This window comes from Monodelphis domestica, chromosome 6, assembly GCF_027887165.1.
Source record: "Monodelphis domestica isolate mMonDom1 chromosome 6, mMonDom1.pri, whole genome shotgun sequence".
Taxonomy (NCBI): Eukaryota; Metazoa; Chordata; class Mammalia; order Didelphimorphia; family Didelphidae; genus Monodelphis; species Monodelphis domestica.
Genome location: NC_077232.1, coordinates 232,561,364 through 232,577,780, shown reverse-complemented (window position 1 = coordinate 232,577,780; position 16,417 = coordinate 232,561,364). Strand labels below are relative to the sequence as shown.

Here is a 16,417-nt window from a genome sequence, read left to right as displayed (position 1 = left end):
AGGAAGGAAGGAAGGAAGGAAGGAAGGAAGGAAGGAAGGAAGGAAGGAAGGAAGGAAGGAAGGAAGGAAGGAAGGAAGGAAGGAAGGAAGGAAGGAAGGAAGGAAGGAAGGAAGGAAGGGAGAGAGGGAAGTCGTTTTGGCCACTACTACCGGAGAGTGGTTCCAAGGAATGGGCATGCCGCTCACGGCAACACCAAGGACGCCCCACATGTGGTTTGGGCGTTCAAAGGGGAGCACTTGCTAGATGCATGACTGTAAAGATTTAGGACTGCCTGACGCAGATCCTGGAGACGTGGTGGGTTCCCCTTGGGGTTGCCACTGCCATCAATTCCAAGGCACCCTTCCTCTGGATTATTACAAAATACAATTTAGGGGAGGGATTTTGGGGTGAGAGGGAGATTGGGGGGGGATCAAGTTTGAACAGCAGCAGAAAAGGAGCGCGCAGGTTTTTTTCTTTCTCTCCGCGGGCAGGAGTAAGGGCCCAGCTGGGCGGGAGGAGACTGGAGCGCGGTCCGCTCTGACTTCTCCACCCCAGGGACAGCTGCTTGTCCAGCCTCCTCCCGCCGGGGCCCCGGAGTGCGCGCGCGTGCGCGCGCCGTCAGACCTGGCGAAGGAAGGGAGGGTGGAGATGGGGGTGGGGAGCAGGGAGCGGGGGGCGGGGAAGGGGAGGGGAGGGTGGGGGAGGGCGCGGCACGCGCACCACGCAGCAGCCTCTCTGGAGCGGCAGCAGCAGCAGCCGCCGCCGCAGCCTCTAGCCGCAGCCAACCCAGCAACGTCGGCAGCAGTAGCAGCAGCCGCGCTAGCTGTCTGCGCCTTAAATAGGATCCAGCCTGAGGACTGGCAGGCAGTAACTAACTGTGCTGACTGCCGGTTGGGCGGGCTCGGCCTGGGGACAACGAGGTGAGTGAAAGAATGGCTGAGAAAGGGGAAGAAGGGTCCGCTCGCATGCCCCCCACCCCCATCCCGAGTCTGTGTTAGCTCGCGGTTCCGTGGCACCCTCCATCCTGCGGGAGACGAGCGGAGAGCCGGGGGAGTATGGGGGGAGGGTGCCTCGGTTGTCTTCTCTTCCCTTCCCTTCCCCTCCAGCCCTGGTTCCTGGAGAAGAGAAACTGCAGGGACATGAATGCGCCTTCCCTCCATTCTTGAGCATGTCTCCCCCTTCCCCACTTCCCCTGGCCCCATCCAGCTGCAGCGAGGCAAGCCTAACCCCTGGCTCGGACCGCTGCTTCCTGTGCATGCGGCTGGGGCCGGCCGACCAGCCTGCCTGCCCGCCGGTCTGATACCCTCCCTCCCGCCTCGCTTCCTCTCCTCTCCTCTTCTTCCCCGTCCCCATCCCAGCTCCGGGCCGGGCCGCCCAGTGCAGTGTTGGGCAGGGCTGTACAGCGTAGCGCCGGCTCCCGCAAGCATCCTGTAAGAGGCTCTCGGGACAGGCAGCTCAGTGTTTGCGTAGATACTTATCCGGGTTACGCGCGTGTCAGCAGCCGGCCCGTGCTTCGGGCTGTGGGCACTTCTGGGACGGAAGGTCACTCACTCCCTGCCCACCCAGCCCCAAGGAACCAGTGGTCCAGCCGTCTCAGCCGTTTGAAATTATCAGGTTGATATGACTAATCTCCCAATAACACCCCCCTCCCCCAATACCGGAATTGTAGGATTTGCTGGATGCTGAAGCTACAGTGAAACTCCCAACTTAAAAAATACTACTACTTTATTAGGGGTTAGGGTTATGTCCCTCAGATAACAAAGGCCCCCAGCCCACTTGTGAAAGCACAGCTTGCCCGGAACACTAGCTTGTTCTGAAAATGAGTACAGCATTGGAAGAATACAAATGCAGCATTTCACACCAGTTGCCATATGTAGGCATTCTCCGGATGTCCAGAAGAGCTCCTGGCCCTAGCAAAATGTCCCTAGTGGATGGAGTCACTGGCCCAAAGGATAGTGGAGATCTTCTCTGGAAGTGTGTAACCACAATAACCTTACCTGCCAAAGGACAGTTGGGAGGGTGATGGGAAACGTTTTTGTGTGTGGACACAGGGATTTGGAATCTGGACTCCTTGCTTAAAAAACAAACAAATACAACCAAGCACCACTTCCACCCAATTTTCATAATGTTAGAGCTTGAGAATGAGCTTTCAAATTAAATCAATTGTGGATGGATAGATAGCTTGGACATTCTTTTATATGTTAGGCATTTTCAAACTGAAACAGCCACATCACAAGACAGCCAACTAAAATGATAAATACTGTAAAACTCCAGGATGCTTTTACCCATCTAGTTGCTGGATTTCTCTTAACCAAGGGAAATGAACCTCACCTGTCTTTTTCCCTCCACTTTTTGACTCCAATTTAATCATAGCTTCATGCTATGATTTATAAGAGTTAAGATTGTTCAAATGACAACAGTAAATTTATGGGTTGTTTTGAAAAATAATTTGTGGTCAGATTACTTTCGAATCTGCTGGCTGGATAGTCATTGTCAACAGCATCTTTAGTGTACTTAAAATTTAAGTTGATAATTTGGGCTGCAGGAAGTTCTTTCTCCCAGGGAAATGCTTGTTTTTGTTTTTTTCCCTTCTGCTTCTTGCTATATGAGTGAAGGGTAAAATTGGAGCTCAGCTAATGTTTAAGTTGTCATTTAGATTTTAGGGCAAATATGAAGGATGCACATGAAAACCCGCTCCCGTCCATATCATATCATACTACCCTTGCCTGCCCATTTGCTTTCAGGTGCAATTTAATAGCAAGCAAAAATATCTATTTGTTTTCTATGTGAACCATAGGGGTGAAGCACCTAGCATCATTTCTCCTTCAGTTTTGACAGCTGGGTTGTCAAGCATTCATTACCATGTCACTTTTTTTCTTAAACTCTTACTTTTTGTCTTAGAATCCATGGGTTCCAAGGCAGAAGAATGGGAAAGGCTAGGAAATTAGAGTTAAATGACTTGCCCAAAATCACCCAAGTAGGAAGTGCCTGAGGCCAGATTTGAACCTAGAACCTCCCATCTCTGTGCCTGGCTCTCAATCCACTATTTGACCCACTTTGCCATTTTAATAGGAAATAACCCAGTGATGGTTCTTCCTCTTCCCCAAGTTTGCTAGCATGTTATTAAAACACTTTAAATATAACATGCTGTGTTTGTGCAATCTAAATGGGACAATATTAATTTATAAGAACTGTTTCACCAGAATTGGAGGGAATTAGAAACATGAAGATTTAATTGCTGGATTTTACTATAAGTTCTAACCATTGAGAGCTTAAGAAAAGTGGAGCTGTTTAGTAGTGTCTAAGCCCACTTAACCATTTTTGTTTCTATTTTTTTTTCTGGAGTTACTGTAGAATCAGTCCTTAGATTGGTATCCGTTATCTGATCATTGCCTTCAAGCACATATAGCAGAAGCACTGGGGCCACCTGCTCATTTGCTTCTAAAACTTAGTATAGATTTTCAGTAAACTTTTTTTTAATCAGAATTTTTATGACTAGTGTCCTGAGTCCTTTGGAGACATCATTTTTCAGAACTCTAAGCAGTCAGTCATATGACAATGAGTAGGTATGTGGTTCTTGAAGAGGCAGTTCCTGAAGGTCACCCCAGATAGGACGCTGCCCCAGCATCATTTTTCATTGCTACATTGATTGACACTCATAACTGGAAAGTAATCCAAACTGAAAGGGCTGGTGTTGTCTGCGGGGTGGGCTAAGATTGCAGGGCATAGAGTGGGGAAGGGTAGTTAGCTTTGACTTTAAACATTACTCACTTGCTCCTAGAGTCCTTGCTTAGTCTCCACAGACACTCTTATAGCACTTTTCCTCTGAGATTACTTTCCATTTGCTCAGTATATATCCTGTCTGTACTAAGTTACTCATATATTCTTTTCCCAAGTAGAATAGAAAACTCCTTGAGAGCAGGGATCATGCTTTTTGCCTTTCCTCATATCTCTCTACCCCTTAACACAGAGCTTGCCCTGTCTGACTTTAGTGGCCTTCCATAGCCTTGAGGAAGGATGGATATCTATTTGTGGTTAGAACTATAGCTAGGAAGGAGATATTTAATTGTGTGTATAACTATAGGCAATGACATGAATATTGGACTAATTAGCTCATGGGATAGGTTGAAGAGGTCAACCTGCTATGCCTGGAGTCAAGAAGACTCCTCTTTCTGAGTTCAAATCCAGCCTTAGACATTTATTAGCTGTATAGCCCTGGGCAAGTCATTTACCTCTATTGGACTCAGTTTCTTCATCTGTAAAATGTAAAAATCATCTGGAGAAGGAAATAGCAAACCATTCCAGTATCTTTACTAAGAAAATCCCAAGAGGCATCAGGAAGAATCTGACATTACTAAAAAAAAAAACAACTTCATTATGAGGTAATGAATATTCCCAAATAATTTGACATTGTTAAGCATGTGTCAAGTTATACTGTAATATCATGGCTTATAGGAGAGTGGAAGGTGTCTGGAGTCAAGAAGACCTGAGTTCAGGTCCTTTTTCTGATCTATACTAGCTGTGTGACCATGGAGCAGTCCTTCAACCTCAGTGTTCTCCATCAACTTCCAGAGTTGTTCATCTTCATCAATAGGAGTTCCAAAATGGGAGGATATCGACGCTGATAAAATCACAGGACTAGTCCTTTCCAAAGGAAAAAAATATGTTTCTAAATTATATTTATTTTTAAAATTGCCTTTAAAAGACCATTATCATAAAAGAAAAAAGTATCTTTTTAAATAACACTTATAATTAAACTGCCATGTAGAGCTGACAGGATTAATATAGACATCAACCCAAACCTTGATAATTTTTTTAAACCTTACCATCCATCTTAAAAAGTACCATGTATTAGTAAGTGATAGTGATAAAGACTAGGCAATGGAGATTAAGTGACTTGTCCAGGGTCACATAGCTAGAAAGTATCTGAGGCCGGATATCAACCTAGGATCTCTTATCTCCAGGACTGGCTCTCAATCCACTGTGCCATCTGCCCCCCCCCAAAAAAAACCTTGACAATTTTGAAATTCATTTCTTATATTCTAAAGACTTACCATACAATGCCAACAATGGCTTGCCACACCGATGCCAACAGTGTAATCCATGTTGAAAAGGTTTTTGATTTTTTGAGTTTTGGGAAGCCCCAGACCTGTGTTAGTTATTACACATTGCTTCATATAAACTGAAAAAGGTTAGGGAAAAGTTGGATGCCAGATGCTTATTAATAGAATAATATCAGGAGATTGGTTTTGTTTTTGTTTTTTGTTTTTGCAAGGGGAGGAAGATTTCTAAAGGTGTTCCTACAAAGTGACTAATTATTCTCAAGGAAACAAATTAGAAGGTGAAGAATATCTTATTGTTCCTGCCCTGATCAGAATAGTTTCTAGGAAATAGCATTTTACCTGTTACGTGTCTTACTCTCCCTCCAACTCTCCTCCCCCTCTTTCTTGAAAGTAACATTATACTGAAGAAGCAGGAGTCTGCTTGGCCTGAGGTATATTTGTCGCATCTGCATTTTTCATGCTTGGCCCAAAATTCTAGCCATGGAATTGGGTGTCTGCAGCCTCTTACTACTTTGTGGATTGGCTGTCCTTCAGACTTAAAAATAAAATAAAAATTAACAGGTATATTAATGGATGATTACCCTAACCCTTTGCCCTAAAGCAATTCTTATTTCAAACCAGTTTCTGGCATGACTCCTTGTCTCCTTTAGTTTAGTTGTTGAATGTGCTGAATTGTGAGCTCTAACTCCAGGGCCAAAGTTTCCCATCAGGGGTTATCTCCTATATCCATTGGAACTATTTAGTTGAAATTTCCTAATGTGAAGCTGGAGCCTCGGTAGCTGAGAATATTTTAAAGAGGAAAATACTAATTGCCTTTTACTCGATTTCTTCATGGAGAGGGAGGGAGCTTGGACAAATAGGGCTGTATCTGTCAGTTTGCACATGGTCTCTGTGGCTGTTAAAGTTGGCATGCCTTCATGTTTGTTGTGGAACAGCCTGCCCAGATAAGTAAGAAGCTGAATTCATTGAACGCTGAATTCATATTTAACTGACTGGCTAAGAAGGCAGTCACAATTTATCGGTTGAGCTATCCATCTGCCATTAAGCTGTGGGATGTCTTAGCAGACTGAAGCTTGAAAACACACTGAATGAGAATCATAGAATATTAGAAACAGCCTCCCTGAAAGCTGGTGTGGCATCTTTAGTTCCTCTCCTTTTCATCTTTCCTTTTTCTGTTGTTTGGAGTAAGTGTCCTGAAGGCAGGGACTGTCCTCCTTTGTACTTGTATTGGTGTCAGGAGCCCTTAGCCCACAGCCTGGCACATAGTAAGCACTTCAGAAATGCTGTTGATTGAAGAAATAGAGGCTACAAAAATCCAATGACATGTCTAGAATCACACCAATAGTTTTTGGCAAAGCCAGAAAAATTCTCTCTTGGAAGCTTTATCACTATTCCTTGTTTGTTGTTGTTGTTTTGCTTTTTTTTTGTTGGTTGGTTTGGGTTTTTTTTTTATTTCTATGTTGTTTGCCTCACTTGTTAACTGGAGTTGTGCCAGCACACAAACTAGATGACTGGAACAGAGTAAAAGTGGAAGATTTAGTTTGCTTGAACAGCTATTGATTTGATCCTACTAGATTTGAGCTAGGGGATGGAAAGGATACCTGTCTGAGATTGCCTACCCTTAAAGAGCTTGCTAACATCTTTTCCAGTCTTCCTTCCTCCCTCCCTCCTTCTCTCTCCCCCTTTCTCTTTCTTTCTTTCTCCTTTGTCTTAGAATAAATTCTGAGTATAGATTCTAAGACAGAAGGTCTAGGCAATTAGAGTTAAGTGATTTGGCCAGGGTCATACATCTAGGACAGGGGTCCATGGGCCACAAGTGGCCCCTGAGGCCATGTATGCGGCCCCCACCACACTTCCAGAAGGGTCACCTCTTTCACTAGTGGTCAGTGAGAGGAGCACTGTATGTTGCAGCACCACAAAGCCTGGTGTCGCTCACGTACAGTACTACTTCCGATGACATAATCCTTTGCCTGGCGCCTTGTTCTAAGAGTAACTGAACGAGAACAAGGCACTGCGCAAAGGATTATGTGGCTGCACAATGGAAGATGTCAGCATGGTGAGTGGCAGTCTGGAGGAGGGGATTCTGCACTGTGTATACTGCTGCCTGGTATAGTGGTGGGGGTGATGGGCCCCCTGTACAAAGTTCAAAGGCCCATCACAGCCAGCACTGCAGCCTCCGCTATCCCAGACAGTCGTATACAGATTTGTTCATAGTTTTTTTTTTTATAGTCCGGCTCTCCAACAGTCTGAGGGACAGTGAACTGGCCCCCTGTGTAAAAAGTTTGAGGACCCCTGATCCAGGAAGTGTCTTCGACCAGATTTAAATCCAGTTTCTCCTGACTCTAAGCCTTCAGCGCTATCTACTTTACTCTCTAGCTGTCCCCTAATCCAAGGTTTCTTAACTTTTTTTAGTATCATGAACCCATTTGACAGGCTGGTGAAACCCTACATTTTTTCATAATTGAGAGAAATGCTAAATGTCAATTAGAGATAAATTAAAATAAATATGTATTTTTTCTCATTCAAATTCACAAATCTGCAGCCTCTAGTTAAAAATTCCCAATATCAATAGAGATGGATAACCTATGAAACACTTACCTAGCTACACAAGGTAAAATACAGAATGTGTGTGTGTGTGTAGTTGAGGAAGGCTTAGCCCAAGTACAGACCCTTAAAGCCATATTGTTCATTTATTCACTTAGTTTCATCCCTTTAATGTATAGTTGAGAAAAGGAAGACATAAAGGGTTAAGTTACTTGTCCATTAGTCAGTAAGTGCCAGAATGGAAGTTTGAACTTGGATCCTTTCTCTTCTCTTTAGTGTCAAAAATAGAACTTGTGTCTCTCCAGGGGTGTGCCTGGCCAAACAATCAGCAAGCATTTTTTTTTTACTATCTCCTATGTGCCAGGCATTGTGCTAGATTATAGAAAGGAGGTGATGGAGGGAGGATGGTGAAGGGCAAAAACCAGCGGTCTCTGCCCTCAAGTCTAGCTCTCAGTCTAGTGGGGAGCCATGCTAATGCAAAATAAAGGGATAATAGCAGCTTTAAGAGCTTAAGAGTTTAAATGAGGAGCTAGGGCAGTACAGAGCTGTCCAAGGTGTCACTAGATAGGCAAATTGTGGGCAGGAAAGGGGCTACCAAGTGCTTATGCAAGAAATTCATATAGCTTTAAGCAGGCATCTTCTTCAAACAGGCCCTGGAGATTTTCTGGAGTGTCTTGTCTTCTGCATTTTGTCCCTGGAAAGAGTCCTTCTAGACTCATACATTTTAGAGCTAGAAAGAGTACTCAAAGTTGTTCAGTCTGCCCCCTACCTTGATCTTACAGAGGAGGAAACTAGGTCCAGAGAAATTAAGTGACTTGCCTGGTGTCACAATGATAGTAAGATGAAGGGCTGGAATTTCAGTTTAGGACTTCTGGCTCCAAATCAAACACTCTTTCCTGTCTCACATTTTATACTATATCTTTTAGACTACTTTTTTAGGAAGCAACCTCTCCTCTTTCTCCCCACTTTGGCATACCCTTCCAAAGACCACTTTAATCATACCATGTCATTTGCCTAAAGGTCAATTCCATACTTTTCTTCCTTCCCCCAAATAGCTCTGCCTCCATCTTGATCTTGTTTTCTTCTTGATCATGTAGTCTTCTTTGTTCACAGGTTCTCCTGATGCCCCTCCTTCCTATCCAAGACTAGGTCCTTAGTCTTATACATTGAGATTATTTTAGAAGTTTCCTAACCATTCTCCTTGCCTCCAGTTTCCTCCTCAGTCTTCTCCCTCATGTTCATAGTGGCCAGATTAATTTTACCAAAACAATTCCTCTCAAGCTTTGTATTCTTGTTATCTGGTTTGACTCTTCCCATCCAACCCCTGCCTTAAAGGCCCTACTCATCTCCTGTTCTTCAGAGAAGCCACCTTTGGAGCCTCATAATAGTGATCTCTCTCTCTCTCTCTCCTCTGGATACCTTCCTAGTATAAACTCTCCTTACTGCTGATCTTATGTTTTGTGACCTTACTTTGTCTTATTAGCTCCAAACTGGCACAAAGATAACTCCCTCCCCAACTACCTTCCAACCACAGTCATTCAGAAGTACTGTCAGTCCCATTTAGTAATCAATGAGGATTTATTAAACACCCACCATACACAAATGTTGTATTGGGTGTTGAGCATATAGAGATGAAAGCAAAGTAGCCCTTGCCAACAAGGAACTTTCCTTCTATGACATAAATGGCAAAAGTTGATCAATTGTTACATGTATACAAATATATTACAAGGCAAGAATGATAAAGGCATGGGGTCCCCTGGGATTGAGATTTTCCTCGGTGATAATCCTCAATGGATTGAGAGCCAGACCTAGAAGTGAACCTAGTCCTAGGTTCAAATCTGACCTTAGCACTTCCTACCTGTTTGACCCTAGGCAAGTCACTTAACCCCCATTATCTCTCTTTTGTCTTAGAACCAATACACAGTATTGATTCTAAGATGGAAGGTAAGGGTTTAAAAAAAAGAATGAGAAGGGCAAAAGATCTAATGAAGAGAAGGCAGCTAGGTGGCTCAGTGGGTAGAGGTCCAAAACTGGGGATGGAAGGTGCTGGTTCAAATCTGGCCTCAGATACTCCAACTCTGTCAGCAAGTCAACTAACCCTGCTTGCCTACCCCTTACCACTCTTCTGTCTTGAAACTGATACTAAATATAGATCCTAAGACAAAATATAAGGGTTTAAAAAAAAAAGATCTAGATTCTGGAAACATTTGAGGACGGAAACATTATGGGCAAGTGACAACTGAGCTGAGCCCTGAAGATGAGGATTTTGAAAAGCACTTCTGCCCCAGAGGGTGGCTTGGGTGAATGGATGGAGATGACATATAGAGGTCTGTGAAGAGCAGGCACCCCTGATGGGCTGCAACACAGAGTTGGTAAAAGGGGGCCATTTGAATGAAGATCGAAGAAAAAGTTGAATGCTTTTTGTGAAGAGCAGCTTATGTGCCAGGCTAAGGAGTCTGTAGTTATTTATCCTCAAGGCAATTGAGAGCCACAGAAGGTTTTTAACTGGAGCAATGTGGTCAGACTTGTGTATTAGGAAGATTATTCAGGTAGCTGGTGTGAAAGATAATTATAAAGGGGAGGGCAAGAGTGGAAGCAGATAAACCCGACAATAGACGGTTACAATAGTCTATCAGAAGGTGATGAGGGACCATACTCAGATGATGTCTGTAAGAGAGGAGTGAAGGGGAAAGGAGATAGAATTAACAAGGACTAAGAAACTGATTGGAGACAGGCAGGAAAGGCAAGATCTTCTGATTGGGCATATATACCTGTTTGGCAGAATTACCACTGTGCTATTAAGAGACAGGTGGTTGTGGGTTTGGAGCTGTGGGAGAGGAGTGTCATACTCTAATCTTAGCTAACTATACTGTAGCCATCAGACTTTGCTCAAAAAGCCTACTTTAAATAAATTCCTTTTCTTTTTTAAATCTAAAGCCACTGGAGAGTGTGCCAAATTGGTTTTATTTTATTGTTTATGTTAACCACCCATAGTCTACCTATAGCTTGAATAGAATGGTGGGATTCTTTTTTCAAAGATCTGGAGGTAGATCTTGGAGATGGGTACCTTCATTTTCCAAAGAAAGAAACAGAAGTTTCTTCCTGTCTCTTCCCTGGAGGGTGATGCTGATAAAGTTTATCAATCAGTTGACTCTTGAAGGGAAGTAGGACGGGGAGAGTGTGGACACATTTTTAAGTTTAATTTGCATTATTAACATTTTTCCATCACTTTCTTAAGTTGAAACAATCAACAGAACTATAAACCAAGCCCAGATTTGTAGCATTTAATTATTTCCAAGGAGTAAATGTTCACCCTGAAAATTTAGCAAACCTATTCAGAACTGACTCCAATATATCCCTATTACCTCAGAAGAAAAAAATTGTGCCATAAGTTAGAGAAGTTCCACCCTAGGAAATTTTAAATTTCGGCAGGCAGGCCTGATGGATGCTGATGATGGGTAAAAGCAGAGTGGCCCACATGGATTCAAATTCTTTACATTCTGTAGCACCAAAGAGGATGGAATTTTGGGGGCCATGATAGAAGGAACTCTCCTTGGGTGAACCTATCAGAAGCAGCATCATTCAGCAGAGAGAGCACTGGATTTGGAGTCAAAGACCTCTGAATTCAAATTTTACCCCTGTCACTTATTATCTTTATGACCTTGAGCAAGTCACTTTTACCTACGGCTGTGGTTCCTGCACTCTTCTAGTCCTTTCCTAGATTTGGGTGTATGTCCATCGCAACCCTTGTCTTACCCAGCCTCTGAGACTGTCCTTCCATTCTTAGGAAATGAATGGGTTTTTTTTCCTCATATTTCCCTTCTTCCCCATCTGTTTGGCAAAATGTGACTCTCACTGTCCTAGTTGCTCCAAGATTTTCTCATTGACTAGACATGTAGTATTTGCCCAAAGGGAGAGGAGCTAGAACTGAAGATGAAAATGACTCAGAAACTTTAGCCTGATCAGAAGTTTAGGTGCTTGGGGGGGAGGGGGGAGAAGAGAGAGAAAATAAGAAGCTTAACTGCTTCCTTGCTGTAGACCAGGAAAATCCTGAAAACCATTTAGGGGACAGAATGAAGTCAAACTATGCAATTTGGAAAGAAAACAAGAAACAGCTAGGTTACTGAAATGAAGTAATGAATCATTTTCAGGTTTGCCCCTGGCTAGTGGTAAGTAGAGTTACATCTGCAGTGGACTTTGATAAAGCTTACTGTATTAAGTTTCAGTAAGGGCTAATTAAATAATCTTTGATACTGACCATTCTTCAAAGCCCCTCCCAATCTTTTTTTTTTCTGGGACAGCATTCATAATATTATTGAGATTGTCTGTGAGAAGTGATAAAATTGGGATGTGGTGCTGATCTCTGAGAAGTCTATTCTCTGCCTTCATTTCTTTATCTAATATTCAGTACTGGCTGGCCCTGTGAAATGAGAGCATTGGACTATGTGACCTCTAAGGGTCCTTCCAGATTTAAATGTGTGAACCTGTGACCTGGAATCTACAGGAGAACAGACCTTGTTTCTGCTCCCTGATTCTAAGCAAAGCAATGTTTAAATTATCTAAAAAGTTGCTTACCGTTTACTTGTTCCCCCAACACTCTGTCTCTCTGTCTTTTTTGTCTCTCTCTCCTCCCTCTCCCTCACCTAACCAACACATTCCACATACAACTCCATCATTTCTAGCGTGCTTAACTAAGCTCTCTTGCTCAGGCTTAAGGTCACTTCTTGTTCTTCTTGTTTACTTTTCAGTCAAGGTTTTGTCCTTAGAATAATCACTCATATATAGTAAAGTTATTCCTCATCCACATTTTCCTTGGGTTAAAATTTTCCCAAGGACTTATTTAAAAATATCTGTTTTTTAAAGTTGTTTCTCCATTCTTTCCCTTCCATGTGGATCATAAAACATTTTTTATGTTATGAAGGTTAAAATAAGCATCACTTTCATAAAAAGGAGAGGGGGGGAAATTCTGATTCATGTTGAGTATTATATAGAAGAAGAATGACTTGGGAATTATTCATCAAATACTTTATTAGGATTTACTAACAAATAGCAGATGAGAACATTCATTTTGAGTCCTAAGACTCAACAGTTGGTCTCTACTTAAGCCTAGCCATTCTTTCCCCCATCCTATATCTATATCTAACTTTGGTCCTGAAGTATCTTAACTTTAACTTGTTCCTGTTTACCCCCCCCTTTTTTTTTTGTAAGGAGCTTGGTTTTCTAATGGAAGAGACAGCATGCATTTATATATAAACAAGATGCATTCAAACTATTTACCGTCTCTGGGAAGGGGGAGGAAAGGGAAGGAGGGAGACAATTTGGATCTTATAACTTAGAAAACTTATGTGGAAAATGATTGCATGAAATTGGTAAAATAAAATATCTAAAAAAAGATATAAACAGAATATCACATCATTCACTATCAAGCTTCAGTGACAGTAGCCAAGAATAACTCCACCAAAGGTTCTCAGATTTCCAGCCAATCGAGGAACAAGCATTTTCTAAGTGGCTTCTATATGCCAGGCACATATGGGAGAGAGAGCCAGGCTTACAAAGACCTGTATTCAAGTCTGACACATTGACAGAGTGACCCCAGGTATTCTTCTCAGTGCCTCAGACAGAAGGACAGTAGCCAGTCTTTGGGAGAAAGAGGTTCCTAACACCCTGGGGGTTCCCTGCATCAATAAATCACAGATTAATAACCTTCCCTGCTTCCAAAAGTATGTCAGGCACCAAGTTGGTCCCTGGGTAATCTAGAGATAAAAACTGAATGGTTCTTAACCCTGAGGAGGTTACATTCTGTAGGGAAGCAGGTATACATACACTTAGATACAAAATACATACAAACAAATACAAAGTCATGGGAGAAGGCACTAGCATCTAGGGGTCTGATAGTAATATTGTGTTTGTGGGACAGTCACCTGAGTGATTTAAATCAATTTTCTACTGATCTCCAGCATAAGCCTCCTGTTCCTGGACCTCATGTTTTTGGGTCTATACTCATCACTTAAACTTCCTTCATTGACTTAAAGGGAGAAAAGGCTTATCTTTTATCTTAGTTTCAATTCTAAGACATAAGGGCAATAAGGGCTGAGGCAATCAGGATTAAGTGACTTGCCCAAGATCACAGAGCTAGAAAGAGTCTGAGGTAAAATTTGAACCCAGGACTCTCACCTCCAGGCCTGGCTCTCTTTCTACTGTACCCCTTAGCTGTACTCTCTCATTGACCCCAAAGCTTCTTGTATTTTAAACTTAGCCAACAAAAAATTAAATGATTAAACATAGAAAATAAGGAACAAATGGTTACACAAAATCTTGAGTATTTAACAGGATAGAATCATATGAAATATTAAGGAAGCAACATTTATTTTTGTTCTGAGATTACTTCCAGGTCTGTCTGCTACCTCTGTCTATAATCATCCATCTTTTGCCACATTTTATCTCCCTTAAATAGGTTCCAGTTTCCTTTTGGGGGAAAAGGGTAGGGATTACATAGTACTTGTGATTTTATTCGTGTAGGCAATTCTTCCTATTGCACAAACTTATCTCTACCAATGCAGATTATTACCAGCTCCTCAGTATTTATAGAGTTGACTGGGGCATGGAGACTTTAAGCAACCTGCCCAGGACCCCAGCCAGCATGTGTCATAAGTAAGACTTTCATTTTCCTACATTTATACGATCCCATCCCCCTAGTTCAGATCCCCATCACCTTTCACCTGGTCTACTGAAACAGACTTCTAATTGATATGCCAGCATCAAGGGTTTACACATTCCCACCTGCTATCTCAGATGCCAAGTGATGTTTCTAAAAAGTAGGTCTGACTGTAATTCTACTCCAGTCCCCTTTCATGATGCTGCAGTGGCTCCCTTTGACCTCCAAAACCTCTGTTTGGCATCATAGCCTGGTCCATTCTTACTGACTCTTTTAGCCACTTCACATCTCATTCCCCTCCACATACTTTATGATCCAGCTTTCCTGGTCTATTTGGAGTTCTTAGAGCAAGACACTTGATGCATCTTCACTGGCTGTCCCCTTTGCAGCTCTCCCTCCTTGCTCCACCTCTGTCTTTTATTTTCCCTGTCTTCCTTCATTTCCCCTCCTGTCCTTCATTCAGGACTCATTCAAGCCCACCTTCTTCAGGAGACTTTTCCCAGTCTTTCCTCTAACATGACCTTCCCTTTACTCTTTCCATCTGGTTATATGCCAGTTATTTACATGTTTTCTCCCTCTTTAAAGTGCTCCTTGAGGATAGAAGCCTTTTTTCTCCTTTCTTTATATCTTTTTAGCCTTATAAATAAGAGGCACTAAAAGGTGCCTCCTGACTTTCAAACTCGAGGGCTGACTTTTAAAAAACCATTATAACCACGATTGTTTTCTACTACAACTCTTCTAAGAGCAGAGAGTCAGTATCTTCTACTTGTTTGTCAATTATTTGTTGATCAGTCATTTTCAAGTGTCCAACTCTTTGTGACTCCTTTTGGGACTTTCTTGGCAAAGATACTGGAGTAGTTTGCCATTTCATTCTCCAATTCATTTTACAGATGAGGAAACTGAGTCAGGTCTTTCTGACTCCAGACACTGCCTTCATTCTATGCCACCTAGTCGCCCCATTCTAAATTCTTTAGGAAGCAGGTGTTCAATCAATACTTGTTTGAAATCTCTGTTGGAGTCCACTTTCCCCTATAATGCTATCACCATTCTTCTATTGATTATCCCCAATTTATCTTGTACATATCTTGTTTGTATTTAGTTGTTTTCATGCAGTCTGCTTCATCAGGGTGTGAGTTCCTCGAGAGGAGGAACTGTCTTTTCCCTTTATTCATATGCCCAGTGCTTCAGCACAGTGTTTAAATAAGCACATTGATTTTAAATAAATGCTTATTGACTATTTCTATCAACTTCTTGCTAAGAAGAGAGAGGAAACATGGCACAATGGAAAAAAAAACAATGAATTTAGAGTCAAAAGTCCTGGGTTTGAATTTCATCTCAATTACTAATAGTATGACATTGGATATGCCCCTTAATCTCCTGGGCCTCAGTTTCCTCATCTGTAAAATGGAGAGTGTACTCAGTGCCCTTTAAGATCCCTTCCAGCTCAGTCTACTGTCCTTTAAAACACTGTTATTCTTCTTGAAGGAATTATCCTCCCTTGCTCTAAGATTTTTTTTTCCAGGCCTTTCCATTCTGGTAACCCAACCAGTCAGTTCTAGATAATTTTAATGAATAGAATATTTTATCAGGGTTTGGTTGCTATTAACATAACAGGCTTTACTCTAGTTGCTTAACAGCTTCTCCTCTGCCAAACATCAACTGAAATAACAAGCCTGTTTTAAAATTAGACCAAAGAACAGCAGTAAAAAGCTTAACTTGTAGAAATACTGTTTTGGCTTATCCAGAAAAACCCAGTGAGTTAAGGATCAGGTGATCTCAACAGAGCAGGCCCTTCTATCTCTCTTTAACAGTCAGTACAAGCTAGATAATACCGCTCACTCTCTTAGTAAGGGTTGTATTTATGATGAGCCTACTGCTGTCCATAGTCACAGCTTTTTTTAAAAAAAAATAGTAAATGTATTAGATTTTCCCCTCACAAAATATTTCTGTAAGGATCCCTTATAACTACATTAATTCAAGGCTTCAAAATAAATGAGTTGAGAGGTAGCATAGAAAGCTGATCTCAGAGTAGGGAAGATTTGAGTTCAAGTCCTGCTTCTGACTTCTGAGAAGGTATAAATCTTCACTGGTAGAAGCTCCTTGCTAATATACTCACAAAATCACAGATACTGCCCATCAACAAACATTTACTAAAAACCTACATGGAGGGGCAGC

At 42.1% G+C, this 16,417-nt stretch overlaps 1 protein-coding gene across 4 annotated transcripts in view; it reads left to right on the top strand.

Annotated features, from left to right (window-relative positions):
* The first annotated feature begins 653 nt into the window (after positions 1 to 653).
* ACSL1 (acyl-CoA synthetase long chain family member 1) overlaps positions 654 to 16,417 on the top strand; it is a 98,735-nt gene continuing 82,971 nt past the window's right edge. For 3 of the 4 annotated variants that reach the window (XM_056802959.1, XM_056802957.1, XM_056802956.1), the window contains exon 1: positions 699 to 900. The gene's annotated coding sequence lies outside the window, so the exon portion shown is untranslated. Of the gene's footprint in view, positions 901 to 16,417 lie in introns of all 4 variants that reach the window. The other variant, XM_056802958.1, reaches the window with a different exon arrangement.